This window comes from Schistocerca serialis, chromosome 3 (genome assembly GCF_023864345.2).
Source record: "Schistocerca serialis cubense isolate TAMUIC-IGC-003099 chromosome 3, iqSchSeri2.2, whole genome shotgun sequence".
NCBI lineage: Eukaryota > Metazoa > Arthropoda > Insecta > Orthoptera > Acrididae > Schistocerca > Schistocerca serialis.
Genome location: NC_064640.1, coordinates 175,192,752 through 175,219,297, shown reverse-complemented (window position 1 = coordinate 175,219,297; position 26,546 = coordinate 175,192,752).

Genomic DNA, 26,546 nt, shown 5'->3' with positions numbered 1-26,546 from the left:
TCACGCGCCACCACCCAGTCAATGGTGACCGGCCCACAGGCAACGCTTTCGCGCTGACGTAGCAAAGAAGAGCGCGAAACCCAAACCTCAATCACACAAGCTAGCAGGAGGCTGGACGCCTGCCTTTCTCGAAGCTTCCGAGATCTACTCTCCAAGACGCGATGTCTGAGTAGCTGTGTCTCAAAAATGTGAGCGGACCAGAGCTGTTCAATGCCGGCCCAATTTAGCAACATCAGGTATCCGTTCAAATGGTTCTGAGCACTATGGGACTTAACATCTGAGGTCAGTAGTCCCCTAGAACTTAGAACTACTTAAATCTAACTAACCTAAGGACATCACACACATCCATGCCCGAGGCAGGATTCGAACCAGCGACCGTAGCGGTCGCGTGGTTCCAGACTGTAGATCCTAGAACCGGTCGGCCTCCCCGGCCGGCAGGTATGCTTCGGCACGTATTTACCTATAGGCAAAATTCTGGCAACATATGGCATTCAAGGGCGCGGGTCAGCAAAAAGCAACGGTAGTGCCGAACTGAGCCCCTATACAGTACAGACGCGTTGTCCAGTCAGGAACTGCAGTCCGTGTAGCACACAGGTCGGCTAAACACGAGTTCCCCACCGATGCGCACGGAAGTTTTTATGACGCTCGTTCGTTTTCGCTTTCGCTTCATCGCGTCCGCGAAATACACAGCGCCCCTAGATCGCGAGGAAAGTTCGCTTCGTTCCGGGCACGCGTCCATTGTTCTCCCGCGCTCATACGATCGAACGATGAGCTCCTCGCCGAGGAGTGTACGCCCTCTGGAAATAGTGTTCGGGTGGAACTGTTATGCAAACGCCACTATCGCGATCGCCGGTTAATAGACGTTGCAGTCGGATTTCAGTTTTGTCATTTGTTCATTTACTCATTTGTGCAGAAAAAATACATTTTCGGCAAACATGTGCTTCATCAGTCCCCGTTATCACATCGTCGTCACAGCCTACATCCTCAACATAGTGCATTGATGCGACAGTGAAGCCGACTCACTGCACGAATGACATGTAATCGCCGTTAGCCATACGTTCCGCTTGAAGATCATTCCTCAATAAAAAGTTGACGATGAAAAGATAGTTCGGCCTTCCACCATCGGTGGTTCATTACCAAGCAGAAAACTTTGTGATGACGACGAAAAGAAATTAATATGTTTTCTTCAGCTGCCGATATTTACGACAGTTTTGTGTTAAAAAGAGACCTTAACTTTGGCTTATGATCTTTGCATGGCGAGGTCTATGTAATGTCCTAAATTTTGGCTGGACAATGTGTGTGCTGGGGATCAATGGTTCACTCATTTTGTAAAAAGACACCAAACTCTTTCGTTATGAAGAACAGAGCAGACCTGCTCAGCATGCGCTGCGAGTTTCACCCGAACAAATGTGGAATGGTTCTTCAATAATTTGTCAATAGTTCTCGGAAAACCTCATTTTAAACATTGCGAAATTTTTAACATCGACGAAACGGGTGTTACAGTGCAGAGACCAAATAGAAATGTTACTCGTAAAGAAGCTAAATAAACCGGTGCACTAGTTTCTGCTGAAAGTAGTAGTCTAATGACATAGGCTTGTTCTGTCTCTGTTGTTGGAAGCCATTTATCATCAAAAAAATGTTCAAATGTGTGTGAACTCTTATTGGACTTAACTGCTAAGGTCATCAGTCCCTAAGCTTACACACTACTTAACCTAAATTATCCTAAGGGCAAACACACACACACCCGTGACCGAGGGAGGACTCGAACCTCCGCCAGGACCAGCCGCACAGTCCATGACTGCAGCGCCTCAGACGGCTCGGCTAATCCCGCGCGGCATTTTTCATGTTTACAAGGTTCAACTCCAGCAAACGGTTTATATATTCTCTACTTGCAGGTTCTGATGGAACAGTAAATAAATCTAGATGTATGCAAGATGCCAATTTTATCTTATTGTTAACCATTTTCATAAGCATTCAAAAAGCGTAACTAAGAATCCGTTTCTGCTTCTTCTTGATAGTCATGGCTTCCATCTTAGCAGAGCTGTGTTCAGTTTCACTAAATCCACTGGAAGCGTCACGTAATCATTCCCTCAACATTGTTCACATAAGCTCCAGCCTCTTAAAAAAATGGCTCTGAGCACTATGAGACTTAACATCTGTGGTCATCAGTCCCCTAGAACTTAGAACTACGTAAACCTAACTAACCTAAGGACATCACATACATCCATGACCGAGGCAGGATTCGAACCTGCGACCGTAGCAGTCGCGCGGTTCGGGACTGAGCGCCTAGAACCGCTAGACCACCGCGGGCGGCCTCCAGCCTCTTAACCGCACTATTCATGAGCCGTTCAAGAAATTCCTCTGCTCCGCTTGTGACGGCTAGATGATTAAATACCCACGGAGAACGAGAATTTACGACATACGACAACCCGTTTCCAGCGCATATCCTCTTGCTATGATTGCATCTAATATTCTTCCGGATTTCGGTGCACATGAATATATCCATTAACCTGGGACGCAGAGCGGCGAATTTTGCACGAAGCCATGTGAACGACAGAGAATCAATGAAATGTGTAGAACAGCAACTGAATATTAGGAGAATGCAAAAAATAAGAAAAGGAGGAAAAATAATAAACGAAAAATCTCAGTTATCAAAGAAGGGGATATTTTTGCTTAGTTTGTCTTGAATCATTTTCTAAGAGTGAAGCTAAGGGAAATTGGATCCACTGTGCATAATGTAAGAATTAGGCTCAAGAATTATATACCACTGGGCCAAATAACGTTTATACATGATAAAATTGTAAGAGCGCTCTCGTAAGTGACTACGCTTAGGACATTTTCATAAATATTTATTTAATTTGCTATTTTAGTGTCTAGATTGGTCTCAAATATGTGTTAGTGCTTTATCAATATCATTTTTTAATTTTTCTATTCTTAATACAATTCTTTTTTAATAACTAATTTCTTTTTTCCTGTCTAAATAACTTGTGACATCCAACCCAAATGTGTGTATTTACTAAGATGGTATCTGTTCTTTCGGACATGTCCGAAAGAACAGATACCATCTTAGTAAATATATAGTTACAGCTCACCGGCCACTTGACCACCTTCTTCTTCTGTGTGAATGCACAAATAGTGCCCGAACTCTTACGGGAATCGGCAACGCGCCGCGACTAATGAGTATAATGGGCGGGGGCACTACGAATGTAGTGCGGGACAATACATTGAGAATGCGGTTTTCGAGGGAGGCGTGCCAGAGATAAATCCCTGCAGTCGCGCTATCATCTGTGTCCTCGGTGGCTCAGATAGATGCCGGCATGGTAGCTCAGCGTGTTCGGTCAGAGGGTTACGTGCCCTCTGTAATAAAAAGCTGACTTAATCGATCATCAACGAACTTAAAGGGACGTCTTACGACGTCCGCCCTGAGCAGACGCAAGGGGAAAAAAAAACAAAAAAAAAAACGATGGATAGAGCGTCTGCCATGTAAGCAGGAGATCCCGGGTTCGAGTCCCGGTCGGGGCACACATTTTCATCTGTCCCCGTTGAAGTATGTCAACGCCTGTAAGCAGCTAAGGTTGTTCATTTCATTGTAATTCCAAATGTGTGTCTCAAATAACCCTAAGTCGGGGTGTCCGTTACAATAATTTACTCTGACAGATGTTTTTTTCTGAAAAAGCAGATGTTGCTACGGACTCAAATTCTTGGGAAAATATAGCCAAGTTTACATATTATGAGGAATGTTAGTGCAGAAAGGGAAACTGAAACACTGCCATTTTTTTTTAAATCAATTTCTGACGTCCAGCCCCAGTCTCCCCCTACAAATAATTTTTTCAACATCCACATCTGTACACAGAAAACCACTTCATGATTTGTGGTGAAGAGTTCTTCGGATACCGCATGTCGCGTCCCTGCACAGGTCCAAGCTACAAATATGGATTTGGTGTGGTCGTGCCGCAATCAAGACGTTGACGTCAATATTGTTCATTGTTTCTCTCTAACATTTGTAACGAAGTTGAGAGGGAGAAGAATTTTTGCCACTTGTTCTGTCGTTTACTGAATCAATGACCACTTAGCCTAACTGCTAATTCTGTAGTCACTTGGCCTAATTATTATATCACTGGCCACTTTGCCTCACTCATAGGAGACAAGTAGTATTTAGCTACTTGTTCCTACTAACCAATGAAATACGCTGTACTAATGGAGACAAAGACAGACTGTCTCTTCTCAACACTATTCAATGAAGCATATACAAGACATTTGTAAAATTACTAGTCGTCTTTGAGTTGTTGTTGTTGCGTCTCCCCTGGTACTTACGTCTTCTCGTGAATGAAGTCCTACTGTTCCATCAGTAGCTGCTGTCATCCAGGTTGCTGGTGCCTTCGTTGATACTCTGCTTACTCCATTACTACAGATTACTCACTGATTGTATGACTGTTTATTACTGCCCATATCTGACTCTGTATGTGTTTCCTAAGTGACTTTTTCCATCCAGTTCTGGTTGCACACGACCTTCCTCATTATCTTCCTGGAATATTCCAGCTCAATGTAGTTCTGTCACTAGGCCTCAACCCTCGACTCTTTGGTGGGCTGACAAGTGTTAGCCCCACACTGTAGCCTTGGCAGGCCGCCAAGTCATAACTGGGAATAAGCTGCTTCTGAAGGCGTTATCGTCTACTGATACCCGGGTTTGCCTCGCCCTCCTGGTGGCACACGCCCATTACCGTCAGCCAAGAAGTTCCGTCGGAATTGTTTCACTTACTTTCTTACATCATGGTTGTTGATATACGCATATGCAGATGGCAGTATTATCACATATGTAAGCTATAAAAGGACAGTGCATTGGTGGAGCTGTCATTTGTACGCAGATGATTCACAAGGAAAGGTTTTCGACGTGATTATGGCCGAACGACGGGAATCAACATACTCTGAGCGCTGAATGGCAGTTGGCGCTAGGTAGAAGGGCGTACCACTGTGGAAATCGTTTGGTAATTCAATTTTCTGAAATCCATAGTGTCAAGAGTGTGCCAAGAATACCAAATTTTCCGTCGCCATGGGCAATGCCTTCGCTTAACCACTGAGTGCAGCGGCGTTTGCGTAGAGTTGTCAGTGCTAACAGACAAGCAACACAGCGTAAAATAAACGCAGAAATCAATGTGGAACGTGAACTGTGACGAAATGTCACGGTTGGTTCTGTGCTTTTCCTCCTTGTCTGTAGCGCGTTCCTTTTGAAATTCCCGCTTCGCGCTCAGTTGGTTCAAATGGCTCTGAGCACTATGGGACTTAACATCTGAGGCCATCAGTCCCCTAGAACTTAGAACTACTTAAACCTAACTAACCTAAGGACATCACACACATCCATGCCCGAGGCAGGATTCGAACCTGCGACCGTAGCAGCAGCGTGGCTCCGGACTGAAGCGCCTAGAACCGCTCGGGCACTCCGGCCGGCCGCGCTCAGTTGTTCCCTCACCCTAGCCAGAGGGCGCTGTGGCGTTGCTGCGGTCGGCTGCCCGCCATGTTTGCGAGAGAGCGTCGGTCTGGAGGAGGAACTCTTAACTGCGGACGTCTGGAAGCGAACAGGAGGCCACGCCGTTTGTTGGTGTTTGGCGTGACTTGTGTCAGGTGTGGTGCATCGTTAAGGCCGTGATACAAGTCAATGTTACTGTCTTGCTCGCAGATGGATCAAAGGGGATGAGGCCTGGTTGTTCATTGAAACTCCTGTCCTACGAATGTCGTCGGACTTAAAGTAAGACGTTTTGACCATTATTTTGCGTTATTTGCAAGCAACTGGGCATTCCGGCGTCTACAGTAATTCGGCGAAGATTATTTGTTTCGTCGGTGTGTAAATGACTGAACAAGGAGCAGTTTATTTAATGTTCACCTTATGCTCGTGTTCTGCGTGTGCTGTTTGCGAGTGTAAACTTGACTCTCACCTTTGTTGATTTTGAGCGCATCGCCAAATACTGGATCCAAGCAGTGACTTTCAATTAATTAGCTGGATTCTTCCTCGTCACGACGCGTATTAAATGGCAAAGTAGAATTTTAGACCTTAACTTGCTATCTCATTTGTGTGGCTTCAATAACAGAGCCTAACCTGTTAACTAATTAAGGCCTGTGGTACACAAAGGTATTTCAGTACGTTGTTTTAAAATATTATCTGAAATGTGTCAATGATTTATGTTGCACTAGTTCATTCTGAGCTATGAACGGATGTGTTGGCACGTCTGCCGTGTAAGGGAACTCTGCTAGTTTTGACTACCTTCTGGGTCCTTGATCGACGCTTGTCTGTAAATACGCCGCTAACCTGGTTAGCGTATGTTGTGGCTGTTTTAAATTAATCACTGCTCACTAGCCCAACACAATTTGTCGGCCGTCAGAAACCGTGTATGTGTTATTTATTCCTTTATTCTAGTCAATCTATAAGCATGCTATTCTCTATGCAGCCATTAAGTTGCCATTTTTGAGATGTTTAGATGGAGTGCGGCTCCTTTGAGTATAGATTTGCCAATTTCCAGTTTATTGTTTTTCCACCAGTTTTTAATTGTGCTTATGGGTGGAATCTAATTTTTTTTTTAATATTGAGCTGTACTTAATGTCATATTGTGAAGAAAGGGACTTATTGGAGGGTAACTGTCGCCGTAAGGTGTTGTGAACGGTGCACTTTCCTGTTATTCATTTAATGTTCTAGTCAATGTGTAAACTTGCTAATTATTTTCTCTTTACATGGAGTGTGGTTGCCTTGATGTTGTAAGTGACTGTTTTATAACCAGTTATTTAACGCGTCTACGCGCATATTTATGCTTATGGGAGAACTTAAAGTGTGTTCCCCTGTTGAACTATAACTAAAGTGCAGAAAACTGAATCAGGTGATTATTATTGTTCTAGTGCTGTTCTATTACTGTCAAGTGTAACATGCGACATTTTCTTGGTCTGTTATCAAGTGTAGTAACAAATGCAAATTGCAGTGAAGCGATGCGCTGTCTAAGTTGCTCCCGTGATTTCCCATCTCCGCACTGGTTAATCTAAACGCATAATATTTAATTGTTTAAATAGTGGAGGGAGGTGCGCGTGTCCAAGAACGTACGACAAACTCATCCGTCAGGCAGTGAGGCGAAATTTGACGTTGATGGGCTATGGCATCATACGACCAATGTGAGTGCGACTAACAGCACATTGCCTGCAGCGCCTCGTCTGGGCTCGTGGTCGTATCCATTGGACGCTAGACGGCTGGAAAACCGTGGCATGGTCGGATGAGTCCCGATTTCAGAGCTGATGATGGGATTCGTGTGTGGCGCAAACCCCATGAAGCCAAGTTGTCAATAAGGCACTGTACAAGCTGCTGGTGGTTCCATAATGGTGTGGACTGTGTTTACATGGGTTGACTGCAAATCGTTATGTACGGCTACTTGCAGACCATTTGGAGCCATTCTTGGACATCATGTTCCCAAACAAGGCGTCCTGTCACCAGGCTGCACGTTCGTGACTGGTTTTAAAAACATTCTGGACAATCCGAGGGAATGATTTGTCATTTGTCCACCCAGATCGTCCGACATGAACAACATCGAACATTTGTGGGACATAATCGACAGGTCAGGTCGTGCCCGACATCCTGTATCGGCAACGTTTTCGCAATTATGGACGGCTATGGAGGCAACATGGTTCATTATTTCTGCAGGCCTTCCAGTGCGTTGTTGAGTCCATGCCACGTAGAGTTGCTGCACTACGCCGGGAAAAATGAGGTCCGACACGGTATTAGAAGGTATCCCATGAGTTTTGTCAGCTCTGTGAATTACTCAGCCATCATACAGTAGTGTTCTCCATTCAGCTAGTTGGCGCAATGGTAAGGCACTGCACTCGTATTGGGGAAGAAGGCTGCTGAAATCCCCTTCTGGTTATCCACATTTATGTTTCCCGCTGGTTCTATAACTGCTTAAGGTAAGGCCACAGATGATCTCCTTTTCCATCCTTCTATAATGACCTTGTAGTCAACAGGATGTTAAAATCAAACCTTGTTTCGTTCCTTTTTTATCATTCCCCCACTTTGGTGTTCCATTCATGAATCAAGCGTATGAAGAACAACTGTCGTCAAGCTGCCTCATGAACTTAAATTCCTGTCACATTAATTTCGCCAGATATAACTAGCAGGAAGTAACATGTTACTTGACTCATACTGAAGCACGTTCTCTCGGAGTACCCTTCGTGATAAACTTCGCCTCTCTTGTAGCCGCTGTCACTAGAGTTTGATGAGAATCTCCGTGATCCTGTCGCACTTTCTGAAGACCTGTTAATCACGTATTTCGGTGAGTCTCAGCTGCGTTATAGAGGGACCTATTCTGGGTACTTTGCTCGCGGTTCTTCATGCGACGGTCGCTGTTTCCCGAAAAAATCGATGCTGAAGTTTATACTTGCAAAGTAAGACCCCCTTCGATCACACCGAAGTAGCGCAGTGGTTAAGGTTGGTGGCTGTCCCGCTGGCGGAACACGCTGAAATCTTGCTCGTACACTTTCTGTTTTTCTTTTCAATGTCATCGGACGGAATATTATTAAATAGTATATGTCGTGCAAAATTATTCAAAAATACTCATTTTTGCCATTGGGAGTTCACCAATAAATCAACCGTTACAGCAAACTTCCTTCAAATGCGTATTCCGTTTGTGGTTCGTAGCTAAAATTCGAAATATTTGCACAACGTTCACTTGAATGATGGGGTCGGCAGACTGCTCAAACACTTTACGATCAGATTTTTGTAGATAAAATAAAAGTATGCACCTGGACCTAAAAATTATCTCACGCAAGGGTACTACACTTTGACAAGCCTGTGATATTATTTTCACAGGCAGATTAAAATTTTCACGCAAAAAATTCAAACGACTCCCAACTTGCTAAGGAGTAATAGAGAAATCCCTGTGAGTGAAGAGTCCATAAAAATACATTTTAAAATTTTGTTTCGATTTAGTACGCTTACTTTCGCAGCAATAATCAAATACGGCACGCATGGTTCGCATGAAAGGTGATCGAGGAAAGAACAATCTTTCTGAATGTAAACGAACTGTGTTTCCGGCGTCGCTTCTGAAAAATCCGTGTGCCTGAAAGGCAGTAGCTTACTAATTAAATGTGCATGGTGCTCTACGAATTGGTGTTTTGGTTACTTCTACGACAAATACCATCCTGAATTCTGTTCTAGCACAGTAAGCGATGAAAGCAAGATCGAGTAAGGCGATTCTGTAACGTGTTCTATAACAAACTGAATCCACGTTTTAAGAAAATTTGCTGTAATGACTGAAAGATTAATGAAGTTACTATGGCGAAAAAGATTATTTATCAATATTTTTGCGTGAAATATTTAATTTCATGATATTCTGTACGGTAAAATTTTTTTAAAAAGGAAAGTACACAGGCAGGATTTGAACATGGGCCATTACAGTCTGAAACCCTAGCCACTGCGCTACTCTCACTTGGTCCAAACACGACTAACATTACAGTTGTCGAAGTTACGCATAAAACTTCAACATCGATTTTCTCAGGGGCCGTCGCTTGAAAAGCCGCTATCCAGATACAACAGCTTCCCCTACGACATACCTAAGACTGGACGAAATCCGTGATTAGCAAAATGGTTCAAATGGCTCTGAGCTCTATGGGACTTAACATCTGAGGTCATCAGGCCCCTAGAACTTAGAACTACTTAAACCTAACTAACCTAAGGATATCACACACATCCATGCCCGAGGAAGGATTCGAACCTGCGACCGTAAGTGATTAGCAGGTCCGATGGTCCTCTTTCTAGCTATACAAGTTACGGTAGCCTGTACTCGATGTCTGTCACGTTTAAACACGTATACAAACCAATTTCCTGTCGGTGATTATGCTACATCTGGCGATTCTTGATAGTTATTTTATTTAGCGTATGGCATTTAGACACAATTGTTATTACAATCAATATGCAAAATCGTAATAATTTGGCATTAGATATTCTTACAGTTATTACAATAGTTATACAGAATTATACAAAATTATACAAAATTACACATAATACACATGTTACAGTAGTTATACAAAGTTATAGTAGTTTGGAAGTAATTACAAACAAACATCTAATGAGTTAATATATGCAATTGATTCTGGAGTCGCCATCAGGAAATCTTCTGGAGTCCCATCATAGGCTGTCCTGGGGCAGTCTTCTATTATGTGATGGATAGTTTGATTTTCTCCACACTGACATAGCGGCGATTCTGTTATGCCCCACTGGTAGAGGGAATAGGCGCATCTGCCATGTTTAGTTCTAATTCTGTTTAAAGTTGCCCGGGTTTTGCGTGATAAGTCAAAACCTGGAGGCTTCTGGGAGATACATGGAAGTTTGCTGATGTTCTTTAAGGACCATTCTTGGTGCCAGGCGCTGGTTATGTTGAATTCTTCCTCTGTTGCAGATGTGGCTATTGCGGTTCTGATGGGTGACCTGGAGCGGAGGCGGCTTTGGGTGGCATCTTCAAAATTCTCATGGATGGGTAGATTCCGATTGCTCATTATCTTTTTGTACTCTCTTATAAGAGCGTTAGTGCGGCGTAGGTTAGGGGGTGGTATGTGGCTTAGTACTGGGAGCCATTCCACGGGTGTAGTCTTTATTACACCAGCGATCATTCTCATTGTGTTATTGAGCTGTGCATCGATTCTATGGGTGTGGGGGCTGTTTAGCCATACCGGCGCACAATATTCGGCAGCTGATAAGACGAGACTTAAGGCTGATGTCCGTAACGTAGTAGCTGCCGCTCCCCATGTCGTTCCACAGAGCTTCTGTATAATGTTATTCCTTGTTTTTAGTTTCTCTGCTGTTTTCATTAGGTGACCTTTGAAAGAGAGTGTTCTGTCGAGGGTCACACCTAGGTACTTTGGGGTTTTATTGTGGGTAAGCCATGTGGTCTCGAATTTTATTCTGAGCTCCCTCTTAGCCATTTTATTGTTTAGGTGAAAACATGATACTTCTGTTTTGTTGGCGTTAGGTTGCAGGTGCCATTTTCGGAAATATTCTCCCATCTTCTCCAAGTCAGCTGTTAGGGTCTCCTCTGCCCCTTCAAATGACTGACTTCTCGTTGCAAGGACCCAGTCATCGGCGTAGCCAAACTTCTTAGATCTTGTTTCCGGTATGTCTGCAATGTAGAGATTGAAGAGGAGTGGTGCAAGCACCGATCCTTGAGGTAGGCCATTTTATAATTTCTTCGGTGAACTAATATCTGAACCCATGGTGACTTGGATCGTTCTGTCATTCAGCATGTTGTTTAGTAGGCGAGCTGTTAGTTTACATGGGATTATGCGGAGGAACTTATAAATCATGCCTTCTCTCCAGACTGTGTCGTAGGCAGCTGACAGGTCTATGAATGCTGCAGAGGTTTTAAGCTTTCTTTGGAACCCAGCTTCAATGTACGTCGTGAGTGAGAGAACTTGATCGACACAGCTGCGGTTTGGTCTGAAACCTGCTTGTTCGATTGGTATAGCATTGAGTATTTTCTGGCAGATTCTATTGTAGATGAGCCTTTCTAACAATTTATATATTACTGACAGTAGTGCTATGGGCCTGTAGCTCTTCGGTGAGTTTGTTGGTTTCCCTGGTTTTAAGATGGCTATTATTTTCGAGCTTTTGAGGTCACTAGGCACGTTACCGGTTTGGATGATGTCGGTGAAGAATCTCGCCAGCCAGAGTTTTGTGTATTTACCGCAGTGTATCAGGAGTTCTGGGTTAATGCTGTCGAGTCCTGGTGCTTTCCCTGGCTTGACCTCTTTGAGTGCTGTTTCTATTTCTTCGAGTGAGAAAGGGAGAGCGTATTCAGTTTCTGTCGCCTTATTCCTCAGATTCCTGAGTTCTCGTTTTATCTTGATCGTGTGTGCTCTGTCACTAGGGGCTCTGGACGTGGCCACTATATGAGATGCCATGGTGTTTGGGGAGACGTTTGCTGTCTGTCTTTGAATAGGTGCTCCACTTCCTAATTTCCTTAACAGGGTCCATGCTTGTCGGCTTGAAGTCTGGAAATTCAGGCTCTCCATTGCTTCTGTCCATTTACGTTGTCTTGCAGTATCAAGACTGTGGAGAAGGTCATCGGCCAGTTCTTTGTCGCCCGTCTTGAGGAAGCGCTGGTAGAGCTCGTCACTGTTTTTGGACCACCCTGGGACATACTCTCGTCGGTATCCCCTAGGGATGTGCTTCTTGGCAGTCCTTATTACTGCTCCGATGAATCTTCTATAGTTTTTATGGGTAGGTGGTATCCATCCTAGACATTTATCAAGGTCTCGAGAGTACTTTTCCCAATTTGCGTTCTTGAAATTCCATCTGGGGCAAGGCATGGAAGTCACCAGTGGGATTTGGCTGCCAATTTCAATAATGACTGGTCGGTGCTGGCTATGAGGAAAGTCGCACAGGACTTTACGGGTAGCTGGTAGTGGTTGGTTATTTCCGTCAGTTGAGGTGAAGCATAGATCCGGGTTGTATTCCTGCTCCCAGGCAGCTGATCTGAATGTGTAACGGTCTTTCGCATCAAAGATAAGGTTAAGATTTTCATTTTCAGCCCATTTCACCAAGGTTTCACCATTAGCATCACACTCCTTATATTTCCACTGTTCGTGGTGGCTATTGAAGTCTCCCAGATAGATTGCTGGGTGAGGTTGAGCCTGAATTACTGATCTTGGCCATGGAGTGGTTGGAGGTTTATAAATATTTGTAACGGTTACGCTCCCAATTTTTACTGTGGCATTATGGATTCCATCACCTGACGACGTGGAGATAAGGGAGGCATTTTCTATATCATGTCTGATGTAGGTTGCAACACCATGGGTATGGTGGTAAGTGGCACCAAGTAATTCAAATCCGGGTATTTTGCCCCTTTTCCGCAGTTGTACTTCAGTACTACAATGTGTTTCCTGAATGGCGATCAGATCAATGTTGTCTTTCTTCAGTAGTTTAGATAAGTATTGGCACTTAGAATAGCTTATGCTCTATGTTGAGATGGCAGATTCGGACCGTAGGTCCAAGTTTCCTTGTTGGCATATCCTTAGGAGGACGTTTTTTGTGTCTACTTGCATAGTCAGGAGAACCTTTCACGGTTTGTCTGACTGCCATTATGTGCTAGCTCATTTAGCGTTACCCGGGGTGCACCACGTGGAGGCGAGCTAGCTTTACACCCCAATAGTTTATTCTCTTCGACACCACGTTCTTTCCTCCTCTTGCCAGTTACTCATTTCTTTTGTATTAACTGATTGTTCCCGTCGTTAAGAGTCGTTAGTAGAGAACAGTGTGCGGTAGATACATTAGTAGCCCATTTGCTTTCATCTACTCAGGCATGGGCTAGTTCAAAGAAAACTCTACGTTAAACTGCTCTCTTTTAAAATTTATAGAAATATATATATTTAATCTCGGATAAATATGCATGTCGCGCACCTAGCAACATTGATGCTATATCTTTTCCTTGTTACATGTCTGCACATTTCTGCACCCATAGAATGAATGACTAAGCTTCTGGGACGATCGGAGACGAGAAATTTATAGCAGAGTAGTGTGCAGTTTGTGTGTGTCACCAAACAGGCTGAGAGTCACTAGCTTTCCGACAAGACCAGAAGCCAAGTCAGATATTTGCAAGTCAGTTAATTTGTTAAGATAATGAACAGTCTCTGTAAGGAAATATACTGTGGGAAGAGCAACAGTTTTCTGTCAGATAATTAGTTTCGCAAGGAGTTTGACAAAATTGGAGCTCCTATCGCTATCAACCATATAAAACATCTTTATTTGCATTAAAGACTGAAGAAACTCCTTGAAACTTTCAGACATTATGCCTCACGCACTGAGATATTTTTCTTGTTTAATTGGAGTGTTATAAAAATTAAACATTTTCTATAACCAAAAAGGTAATGTCCAACTCTTCAGCTCTTTCGTTAGTTAACATAACCTACCATCTTTACAATGTGGGCTTATTAGTACTTTCTTTATATTTCTGGAAAGCGGATTTATTGTTGACTGATTGGAACACACATTTTCCATGTAGTAGCTGCCCATAAAATTGTCATTATAAAACTAGTATCAGAGAATGTGAAACATGAGGAATGTTTACGGCACATTGTCTCATTTGCAACGAGGTCGTCATTAGGGACGTCGCACAACGCGGAGTAGGAAATCCATAGCGACCTATTTGAGGTATCATATCGGATTTCCCCTGATTTGATACAAAGAAACTACGGAAAATTTCAATAAGAATGCCCGTGCAGTATTTGAACCCTCCTCCTATGAAATAATCCAGTGTCTTAACCACCTTTCAGGTAATGGACAGTTTAATAAATATATTTAATGCAATGATTCCCTTTTTGCAATTACTTTGAAAACGGATGACGTAGTGCAGGAGATTGTTTACATGCCTAGAGGAAAAGGTATTTATGCCCAAGAAACTCAAGACAGAAAAAGAAAGTAAAAGTGTAACTGGTTAATGGCAAGAAAAATTATTGTATTGATACCTGGAAAGAAGAAGAGATCCCCGCAGAATGGAGAACAGCTCTCATCCATCATATCCACAAGAAAGACTTGAAGACAAACCCCAACAATTATAGAGGAACATCATTACTAAATATAGCATACAAGATTCTTTCTGAAGTCCTTTTGAATAGGGCAGAACCGCAATTGGAGCCGGAAATCGGGGAACACCAGGGAGGTTTTAGGAAAGCCAGGTCATCAAACGCTAAACCTCAGAAACACTATGACGTACCAAAAATCGGGGGAAAAGACATATGTAATCTCCTTCACTGATTTCAAAAAAGCATATGTTTCGATTAACAGAGAATCTCAATTAGCAGTCCTGGAAGAAATGAATTTGGATAAGAAAACAACTAATGTCATAAAAGCGACCCTTACAAATTTATTTTAGAAAGTTAAATTCAACGGTGAACTATTAGAACTCTTCGAAATGGGGACTCGACAGGGGAATGGGCTCTCACCATTGCTGTTCAGTAATGCGCATGAGGAATAACTCAGCAAATGGAACACAACTGTAAAGAATGGTATAAGATTGTGTTGCAAAAAGAAGAATATTAAAGTAAATTGCATTGCCTTTGCAGATGATATGGCCCTGTTTGACGAAACAATGGAAGAAACACAGGAGCAAATCTTTGAACTAAAGAAACAAACAGCTAAAATAGGTCTTCACATCTCCTTTGAAAAGACTAAGATCATGAAAAACAACAAGCACTCACGTAAACACCTCAAAGACCAAGAACTAAAGACTGACATAGTAAAAGTATTTAAATATCCTGTAGAATGGAGTAGTTGGAATGCTGGGGAAAGTAAAACAATACAGGAAAAGTAAACTGGAACTGGCCTTCCAGCTAACAAAAGATATATACAAAAAAAAATCCCTTTCACGGGGGTCCAAAATTACACATTACAAGACAGTGATTAAGCCAGAAGTACTGCATGCAGCAGAAACACTAAACATAAACTTCAAAGGCCAAATGGAGAAACTAGAGATAAAGGAAAAAAACTGAAGGCAAATCATAGGACCCAAATTCCAAAATAATAAGATAGGATACACCAAAAATGGAACTATTTACAAGAAAATCGAAAAACTTTCAGATGCAATGCGAAAAAGGAGGAAAACTTTTTATGCACATCATCCCAGAATGAGCTCTAGCAGATTAACCATACAAATCTTTGACTTTTTCGTAACCGAAAAACAAAACCGAAATGGTTTAAAGAAACTGAGAAAGACCTAGCAGAACTAAAGATTTCAGAAAAATCAGTAATCGATCGAACAGCTAAATTAATTTTCTAAAGATGAAAACATAAGGTACCGAGACAAATCAACACAAGAACTCAAACGCATCATCTCGGAAGAAGAGAGGAACAGCAGATCAGAAAGAATGAAGAAATACTGGGCACTGTGAAAGGAACAACACACAAAAAATGAATGCTCCAGCGTACCCGGAAGAGGGTGAAACGAAAGACGATAATAAGTTACGAAGAGAGGAAGGTAAGATAAGAAGACTGATGTGGTTGGATAAATCGTGATTTCACAAAATCGCTTAAAGCAGGAACAAGGATGGTTTCTGTGGTGTCACCGCCAGACACCACACTTGCTAGGTGGTAGTTTTAAATCGGCCGCGGTCCATTAGTACATGTCGGACCCGCGTGTCGCCACTGTCAGTGATCGCAGACCGAGCGCCACCACAAGGCAGGTCTCGAGATACGGACTAGCACTCGCCCCAGTTGTACGGAAGACTTTGCTAGCGACTACACGGACGAAGACTCGCTCATTTGCAGAGCAGCTAGTTAGAATAGCCTTCAGCTAAGTCCATGGCTACGACCTAGCAAGGCGCCATTAGCATTACATTGCATTTATCTAGAGAGAGTCTCACTTGTATCATCAAGAACGCTGTATACAAATGATGGATTAAAGTTAAGTATTCCAGCAGCTACGTACTTTTCTTTATAGCATTCATTACGTATCCTGTTTCAGACCTCACGCCACCCTGCGTGAGGTAGCGCGTGCATCTTGGCCGCCTCTTTCTATTAGTGTACGTAGTGTTCGCAAGTCTGCCGACACTACAGTTTCTTTGGGAAAGTCTAAGCCGATTTCCTTGCCCATCTTTCTTCTAATACGAGACTGTGAGCCGTCTGTAATGTCCTCGTAGTCGAACAGAAGTTAGACTACTCTTCATTCCTCTTTCCTTGAGGCTATACTGTCAGTAAAAATAATTACGTACATGAAATAGAGCAATAAGAAAAATCAGAGTATCATAAAAAAGAATACATGTAATATCTTACTCGACAGGTAACTTAAGTGAATCTTGGTGAAAATGGTTCTATGAAACCTTATGGTCGCAAGAATTCAGATAGTTCACTAGCAGTGATACCTTCATTATTGACACATGAAGCAAACTACCTCACACTTTCTCAGAGATATAAAAGACGCCCCGTGTCTACGGTAGACTCTTAATGCGACGCATAGCAGAGTGCACTGGTAAAAGTTGTTTGTGGAGCGTCCTGCTGACAACACGACAAGACAGCGAGGCTGACAGTGACGGAGCACTTGCTCACATTTGACGAAGATCGCCCAAGTTATTGGCCAGGTCCTTGCCTAAGAAAATATCACGCCGTTTTCCTACAGTGATTTAAGAAGCAATATGGAATCTGAAACGAAGATACAGTCAGGATTCATCTGATGGCGAATCAAGCTTTTTTTTTGCCAAGAATTTCATTTCAATATCTTGCATCATTGACGACGACACAGAATAAGCAGGCTCCTGCTCATATTTATACGTCGTGACAAGTTCTTTGCGAACGTTAGATTTTCATCCTACTCGAAGACTGTGTGCAATTACCGAGACTTTTTGTAGCCAAGTAACTGAAGAGATACACGATCATTTTCAATCATAAGGTTTCCAGAATAAATTGTTCACTCTACAGCGGAGTTTGAACTGTTTCGAAACTTCCTCACAGATAAAAAATTTACGTCCAACGGGGACTGGAGACTGGATCTTGCCTCAGACTACGCTTTTACCGACTGAGCTATCCAGACGCGGCTTACGACTCACCCTCACAGCTTTAGTTCTTGTGTGCCTCTCTCATACTTTCGAGGCAGAAGCTCTCCCTAATGTTATTAAAGCAATAAAAAAAAGGGAAGGAAGTAGGAAACTGTCAAACAAATGCCATTATGTAAAGAAAATATTCGGAGGAATTCGCGCGTAGGCAAGATGAAGGGCCTGTCAAAATTTAGCAGGTGGAACACTGTTAGAATCTGGCTTCCAAGGCCACTTAAAACCCTAGTTAGAACAGGAATGAGAACGATTAACAGAGAAGACATTTATGTCATGCAGAATGCTAGAAAGCATTCATACTTCGTATACGTGATAAGGTACTGTAGTAAAACAGTTGCAGGGATGGCCTTTAAGGCGGAACAGTAGCCGCAATAAGGCCATATATTAAAATGATTTCATTTTTGATGAAGCAGGTTGCTACTGTGCAGTTAGTTTCAATAAGTGCTTATTTTTAATTTGAATGTTTAATAGGCAAGATAAGTTACAAGTGCCTCCGTCTTACGTGTGTCCATGCATTATTTACAGATATTTTAATATGAAATGTGGCGTTACATACAGAATAGCAAAACAGATTCGAGTTACAATAAGACTTAATGGAATTATGGGGGTCTTAACATCTTAGCAACAGCACAAGGAAGTGGACAGCAGTGTTAATGCCAGTAGCTTCTGAACAAAACGTTAATGAAAATATACGCTGTTGAACAAAGCGATTACATTAACACGACGAGAGGAGTGGAATGAAATTAAACTGATACCTCAAATGAGAAACACTGATATTAAAAAAAAAGTTCCGCGTTCCGGTCGACCTACGTGTCAGCTTCTGCTAATGGCGACACTAGATGCGGTACGAAGGGACCATGTGGTCAGCCCACCGCTGTTCCGGTCGTTGTCGGGTTTCTAGATCATAGAACCTCTACTTATCTGTCGACTGGCTGTCTCCATCGCTTAACAGGAACATATGTAAGGGGTAAATTGCCATAGGAGAATATTCATTGACTTGTTTCTGTCTCCAAGATATTAAAAGAAGAAGGGATACATGAAAACAAGAAAAGAAAAAGAAAACACACAGGGTAACACTTCTGAAACAAGCACATCCAAAGAAAACGGGTCAAATGGCTCTGAGCACTATGGGACTTAGCATCTGCGGTCATCAGTCCCCTAGACGTAGAACTACTTGAACCCAACTAACCTAAGAACATCACACACATCCATGCCCGAGGCAGGACTCGAACGTGCGACCATATCAGCAGCATGTTTCCGGACTGAAGCGCCTAGAACCGCTCGGCCACAACGGCCGGCAAGCACATGCAGTGTCGATAGTCCACAGATGCCGCCGCCCCATCGTCATGGCATGTCTTATTGAAATGTCGTGTAGGTATCATTTTCCGTTCAATTTTCTACGTGTGAATGTATCAAATTTATCTCCTGCCGTGAAAGATCCGACTACGGGGAGGATCGTGGAACATGGTTCGCAAGAAGTTCGAAAAATACTGGCTGCACTTAGGGTTCTTGACAATTGCACGACGACGATTGTTTAAATTTTGTCAAAAATCCCTAACTCCTACGACACAACCTCAAAACAAATAATGAATCGCGTGACCTCTGATCCACATGACAACGTTGTGTTTCGTTGTCGGGTAAAAAACAGCGTCTGGGTAGAGGAGAGTGCGTAAATCGACATAAGCGGACGACATCCGTAAAAAGAGAGCCAAAATTTGAGGTACAAAATACCGCCAGCCACAATGTAGCCGGTGTTCGTCTGTATCCTGGACGTTGCAGTTCACACATAAAGATGGATCCTATGGAGTTTTCCTCGAGTAATCTGGATTTTTTTTGTTTGTTCAACGTCACGTACCATTTCGAACGTACGTCTGAATCTAGCGTTACCGCGTTGACAGTGCGCCATGCTACCTTACAATGCACGGTAGGATCGTCAATTTGTCGACATTAGGCGGCCGGCTGCGAAATGGGATGCGATAGATGTCACTGGTAGTTAGAAAGCGAGAGACAGGAAGAAAGTCCTGTAGGTAGCTACACTCCAGATGAAACCTCCCAAAGTAGGAAAACGGCGTCGGTATCTCAGTAAGTGCCACTAGAGGCTGGCTGGGCATCGCCGCCAAAGCTTGAGGTGCATACCAAAGTGTGGAGGCACTGCTCGATTTTGAACACTGACAAGGCCAAGTTCGCCACGTACTTTAATAAGAGCGATGGAGTCCTATCGAACCTTAGATATCATTCCAGCGCTGACAAATGAACCGAATACCACCATGCGGCTCCGAGCTATATCTTTAGGCTTCAGTAGCGTTTACGCTACATGCGGAATTCGCGATGTCTGATAGATATTAATAAATTCTGTTCGTTGATGAAGGTCCAAAGCACGAATACCATTGCCCACAAGTCCAGCACGGATGTGTTGCAAGAGGCTCCTATAATTAAGGTTTATCGTGAATGAGATGTCGTTCGTGAAGTCGATACTGAGACAGCGGATTTTATAGCACAGTCTGAATGGGGCGACGCTTGCAGGTGTCATCCCAGTGACAATTTTCAAGTACAACGATTTTGTACATTTATATGGCTACCAGAAGCTTCACCGAAAGTGGCTAACCAATCCATGTGTCTACGGACTTCATGTTCGTCACGAAGAGTTGACATCAGATTATTCGCATACGCAGTGCACCCAAAAACGATGCCACCAAGAGACAATCCCGTGAGGTGATGTCGCAGACCGCAAACAAAGTTTCTAATGCTAAAGCGTGCAGGCGTCCCTGTCGAACAGAGCGGCGAATCTGAAAGTTGGTCGAAAGTCTACGATTGACAAGCACTTTCAAAGTTGCGCCACGTAGGAGACGGTGCACCACCTCGACAAAAGCGTCCGGGTAATGCATATTCCGAAGGACAGTAGTTAAACGCATATGACTGACACGATTAAATATTTGCCTAAGGTCTATCGCAACCAGCGCTCCCGTTACACGACGCACCTTAGCGCGGATCAGTCAGTTCCCTGTTGCGGCACACGGCGGCACGGATATTATGCGTCCCACCCATCGATGACTGATCCATTGATAGGACACGAGACGTCGCACGCCGAATTCGAGCTGCCAATAGGAAGATTTTCATATCACAGTTTAACAAAGTTAAAGTCTGGTAGAACGTAATACGTGATCCTCCGCAAGACTTACGGATTGGGATGATGACACCTTCCACAAAGGCAGCCGGAAATTGCACCTCTGACGGTATGAGCTTTTGACATATCGTAGTACAACACGGTACCAATAGCGAGTGGACAATACCGTCTGGAAGGTCCTATAAAATTCCAGGGGTAACCCATCGGGTCCTGGTGTCTTGTTGGGTGATCATTGTCGTATGGCATTGTCGTATGGCAAGTACTGTGCCCTCCAAGGTGTCGTCTTCCACGTCGTCAGCCCACGAGTCACTGGAGAAAGGCTGCCGGTGTGATGCAGTGGCTACCAAAGAGGTGCTTGCGTTTCCTGCTGGAGTTGCGGAGTAACCGTGGCTTGCGTCATATCAGGACGGCAGCGATGACCTCTGGATCAAACCTCTTCTCCGCATACAGGTGAGAATAATGGATAAAGTATGCATTGCTTATGTCTCTTAACGTGACATTCTGTTCTCATCTCATGGATCGAAGTCTTTTGTCTGCGCTTTCATTCCGTGGCTATGTGGTGCATGGAGGGCCGTTCGTTGGCGATTCCGACCGTTTGACGTGTACGAATGATAGTCCCTTCCAAATATTGACGCGTCAACGTCACAGTCCTCGCTTTCGTTCGGTTGGCACTCATCTGGCGGTACGGTGATGGGGGCATAATGGAACACTCCCTGAGGATGGCGTAGTAGAACTCTGTAGTGCTGTGCCTCCACGCCGCAGCTTTGCTACTAAACGTCTTCAAGGTGCGTCCAAGTCTCGGCTTGACACAGTGCAGCCACAGATGTAAAGCAGACGTATACGCTGCTCCTCGTCGTAGGCACGGTCTCCAAGTGTCTCCCACCGCCACCTGTCATTCCAGTGAGGTCAGGTGAACGGTGTTAAATTTCCACGGGCTTCGGCTGCGCCACACACGTTGCCGTCCAAGCGGGTTGGTACAGATTTAAGCAGTGTGGTCAGTAAATGCTGCCAACCACAACTCGGCTGCAGTGACCGCATTACTGAGAGAGCGGGAGGTCTATATCCTGTCAATGCTGCTGGACGAATGTTCAGAGACAGCGCCGAGTGCTGGGCATGGTGAGTGGTGAGGAGTTTTGTCCTTGAGAGATAGTGTACAATTAAAAGAAAGAGTGATTTCAGGTGTGCCGCGGGAGAGTGTCGTAGGACCGTTGCTATTCACAATATACATGAATGACCTTGTGGATAACATCGGAAGTTCACTAAGGCTTTTTGCGGATGATGCTGTAGTATATCGAGAGGTTGTAACAATGGAAAATTGTACTGAAATGCAGGAGCATCTGCAACGAATTGACGTATGGTGCAGGGAATGGCAATTGAACCTCAACGTAGACAAGTGTAATGTGCTGCGAATACATAGAAAGAAAGATCCCTTATCAATTAGCTACAATATAGCAGGTCAGCAACTGGAAGCAGTTAATTCCATAAATTATCTGGGAGTAGGCATTAGGAGTGATTTAAAATGGAATGGTCATATAAAGTAAAGTAGATGCCAGACTGAGATTCATTGGAAGAATCCTAAGGAAATGCAATCCGAAAACAAAGGATGTAGGTTACAGTACACTTCTTCTCCCACTACTTTATATTGCTCACCAGTGTGGGATCCGTACCAGATAGGGTTGATAGAAGAGAGAGAGAAGATCCAACGGAGAGCAGCGCGCTTCGTTACTGGATCATTTAGTAATCGCGAAAGCGTTACGGAGAGGATAGATAAACTCCAGTGGAAGACTCTGCAGGAGAGACGCTCAGTAGCTGGGTACGGGCTTTTGTTGAAGTTTCGAGAACATACCTACACCGAAGAGTCAAACAGCATATTGCTCCCTCCTACGTATATCTCGCGAAGAGACCATGAGGATAAAATCAGAGAGATTAGAGCCCACACAGAGGCATACCGACAATCTTTCTTTCCACGAACAATACGAGACTGGAATAGAAAGGAGAACCGATAGAGATACTCAAAGTACCCTCCGCCACACACCGTCAGGCGGCTTGGGGAGTATGGATGTAGATGTAGATGTAAAATCGTCCCCTATCACCGAATCATGTATCTTTCCTTGGCATAATTGCGTTAATTCCACAGCAAAGAATCGCGAACGTTCACGCCTCTTGCTGGCCGCCGACGAGGCACATACGAGGTGAATCCCTTTTACCGTAAGTGCCATGACCCTGATATCCGGTAGGTGATGTACATCGGTGTCTCCGCAGGAGAGAGTTGGGGGGGGGGGGCGTGTAACTCCCCCTCTTCTACAAGTACTGTGCCCTCCAAGGTGTCGTCTTCCACGTCGTCAGCCCACGAGTCACTGGAGAAAGGCTGCCGGTGTGATGCAGTGGCTACCAAAGAGGTGCTTGCGTTTCCTCGCGGGTGCGGTGGTGTTCCATTGCTCCCTCCGTCTCCGAACAGAAGAGCAGGAGAAGAATAATCCATCGCCTCAGTTTCTAAAAGGTGAGAATTGTCGGTCGACGCCTTCGAAGCAGATGCGTCCAAACACGGTGGAGATCTGTACAATAGTGTGTATCTATCCCCAAGAGACAGTCGGCAGACGGCGTCCGTCGGCGTTTCTTGTGCTTGGGTCAAAGCTGCTTCCGGGCGTGCGTGTCCGAGTTGGAATATGAGTGTAGGGCCGACTCCTGTGCGTCTTCCCAGAGGAGAGCTTGAGTTGTCACGAGTCTTGGATCAACATCCATCCGCTCGTCGTGGGGTGACAGTTGCTGTTCGAGGCTATCTGTTCCCATCTGCAGCGAGTGGGCGGTGTGCCTCGTGAATAACGTGTACATCTGCCTGCGGTGGTAGCCCATCCCGACACTCGCCGCCCGATGTCGCAGGTGGCGTCACTTGTGCATAAGTAATTGGTAGACTCGAAGGAGGAACATGTTGTGCCGTTTCGCCTCATGGAATCTGGGTGATCTGTCGCTGCAAACAGTCGAAGCAAACATGACCCTACTGTCCACGTCCGGAGGATGGGTGCGGTTGTCCATCGTTCGTGATAACTGCACAACAACCGGCTGTTCAAGTATGAAGGTGCATGCTTTGTGAATTCGAGTTGTCCTGTCTTACTCCATTGAGTACGGCGTACGTTGTAAAAGTCTGCCACTTCTCAGTTACATGGCTAATAACAGTCCTGTACGGCTTAACGGTGGAGATAACTGAATCGGCGGGTACCTCAAAAGGTAGCTCGAAAATCCAGAGGGTTCTCATGCCTATGCCTATGCCTGCATGTTAAACGGTAACGGCGCCTGCATGTCCTTGTGAGTGCCTAAACTGGAGTTTGCCGGCAGCGCCGGTAACCACTTTCACGTACGATTCTTCGTTAACCATCTTACCATTGATTACACTGTCGCAATCAAAAAAGTGAATACCAATGATGTCCTGTGGATCTACATGTAGTTGATCACGCAAGAAGTTTTCCACTTCATATGCTCGCGGTGCTGGATATTCGGCTTGGATCGTTATCTCGATAGTGTTCTTCCTATAGGAGTTCGCCACGTTAGTTCAATGAACTTGTTAGTAAGCGACTCATTCTCGCGTGAAGTAAACAGACCAGCGTATGCCACTAGACCGGTGGGACGCTAAGCACACGTCCTCGCTGCTCCGTCGGCAACAGCCAACTGCCACTCAGCTGCGTATGAAGACAAATAGTGATATAAGCAAAGAAAAACGCTCCTAAATCCCAATACTACGGTGCTGTGCAAGGCATTGTGATGTTGAAAGCAGTATGGGCCATTGCTTCCCTCGGACTTACGACCAGTCACTCAAGGAAGGATGATGATGATGATGATGATGATGATGATGATTGTGTTTGGTTTGTGGGGCGCTCAACTACGCGGTTATCAGCGCCCATACAGATTCCCAACCTTTGCTCAGCCCAACCTCGCCCCTTTCATGAATGATGATGAAATGATGAGAACAACACAAACACCCAGTCATCTCGAGGCAGGTGAAAATCCCTGGTCCTGCCGGGAATTGAACGCGAAACCCCGTGCTCGGGGAGCGAAAACGCGACCGCGAGACCACGAGCTGCGGTCTCAAGGATGGAACTGTAGTTTAACGTGGAATCTGGAAGCATAGTGCTGCTTCATTTTCTTTTTTTACATACACACACACACCTCCAGTTAAATGAGAGAGAAAATCCGAAGCCCAACAGGTGGACTACGACTTTGCCGTCTGATACTGCCTCTTTTGTTAATTTATTGGTATTTCATCAAGACCTGCCTCCTTGTATCTATGCTGTAAGTCGTTTAACACAGGGGTGACATTATATTGCAATCCATTATTGTTCAAATTACGATCCTAATTTTATTTGTGGCAAAACAAAATGTTAAACATAACATAATGAGCACAAAGGAATCTAAGTCTACATGGATACTCTGCAAATCACATTTAAATGCCTGGCAGAGGGTTCATCGAACCACTTTTACAATTCTCTATTACTTCAATCTCGTATAGCGCACGGAAAGAATGAACACCTGTATCTTTCCGTACGAGCTCTGATTTCCCTTATTTTACCGTGGTCATCGTTCCGCCCTATGTAGGTCGGTGTGAACAAAATATTTTCGCATTCGGAGGAGAAAGTTGGTGATTGGAATTTCGTGAGAAGATTCCGTCGCAACGAAAATCGCCTTTCTTTTAATGATGTCCAACCCAAATCCTGTATCATTTCTGCGACACTCTCTCCCATATTTCGTGATAATACAAAACGTGCTGCCTTTCTTTGAACTTTTTCGATGTACTCCGTCAGTCCTACCTGGTAAAGATCCCACACCTCGCAACAGTATTCTAAAAGAAGACGGACAAGCGTAGTGTAGGCAGTCTCCTTAGTAGGTCTGTTATATTTTCTAAGTGTCCTGCCAATAAAAGGCAGCCTTTGGTTAGCTTTCCCCACAACATTTTCTGTGTGTTCTTTCCAATTTAAGTTGTTCGTAATTGTAATACCTAGGTATTAGTTGAATTTACGGCTTTTAGATTAGACTGATTTATTGTGTAACAGAAGTTTAACGAGTTCCTTTTAGCACTCATGTGGATGACCTCACACTTTTCGTTATTTAGGGTCAACTGCCACTTTTCGCAACATTAAGATATTTTTTTCTAAATCGTTTTGCAGTTTGTTTTGATCTTCTGATGACTTTATTAGTCGATAAACGACAGCGTCATCTGCAAACAACTGAAGACGGTTGATCAGATTGTCTCCCAAACCGTTTACATAGATAAGAAACAGGAGAGGGCCTATAACACTACCCTGGGGAACGCCTGAAATCACTTCTGTTTTACTCGATGACTTTCCGTCAATTACTACGAACTGTGACCTCTCTGACAGGAAATCGCAAATCCAATCACATAACTGAGACGGTATCCCATAAGCACGCAATTTTACTACGAGCCGCTTGTGTGGTACATTGTCAAAAGCCTTCTGGAAATCCAGGAATACGTAATATATCTGAAATCCCTAGTCAATGGCACTCAGAACTTCATGTGAATAAAGAGCTAGTTGTGTTTCACAGGAACGATGTTTTCTAAACCCATGTTGACTGTGTGTGAATAGACCATTTCCTTCGAGGTAATTCATAATGTTCGAACACAATATACGTTCTAAAATGAAACAAAATGACTATAAACCCTCATCAATCCAAGATAAGGAACTCAATCCAGTCTGCGTACTACTGTTTTATATTACTCTATACGCGTCCAAGGTTTCATGGCTGTCTTGGAAAGACAAATCTTGTTATTCTCCTATCGTGCATCTTAACCTTCGCTATCTAATCTATTCGGTACCCTTCGGGTGTTACTAGTCTCGGAAATAATCCATTCTTCGCA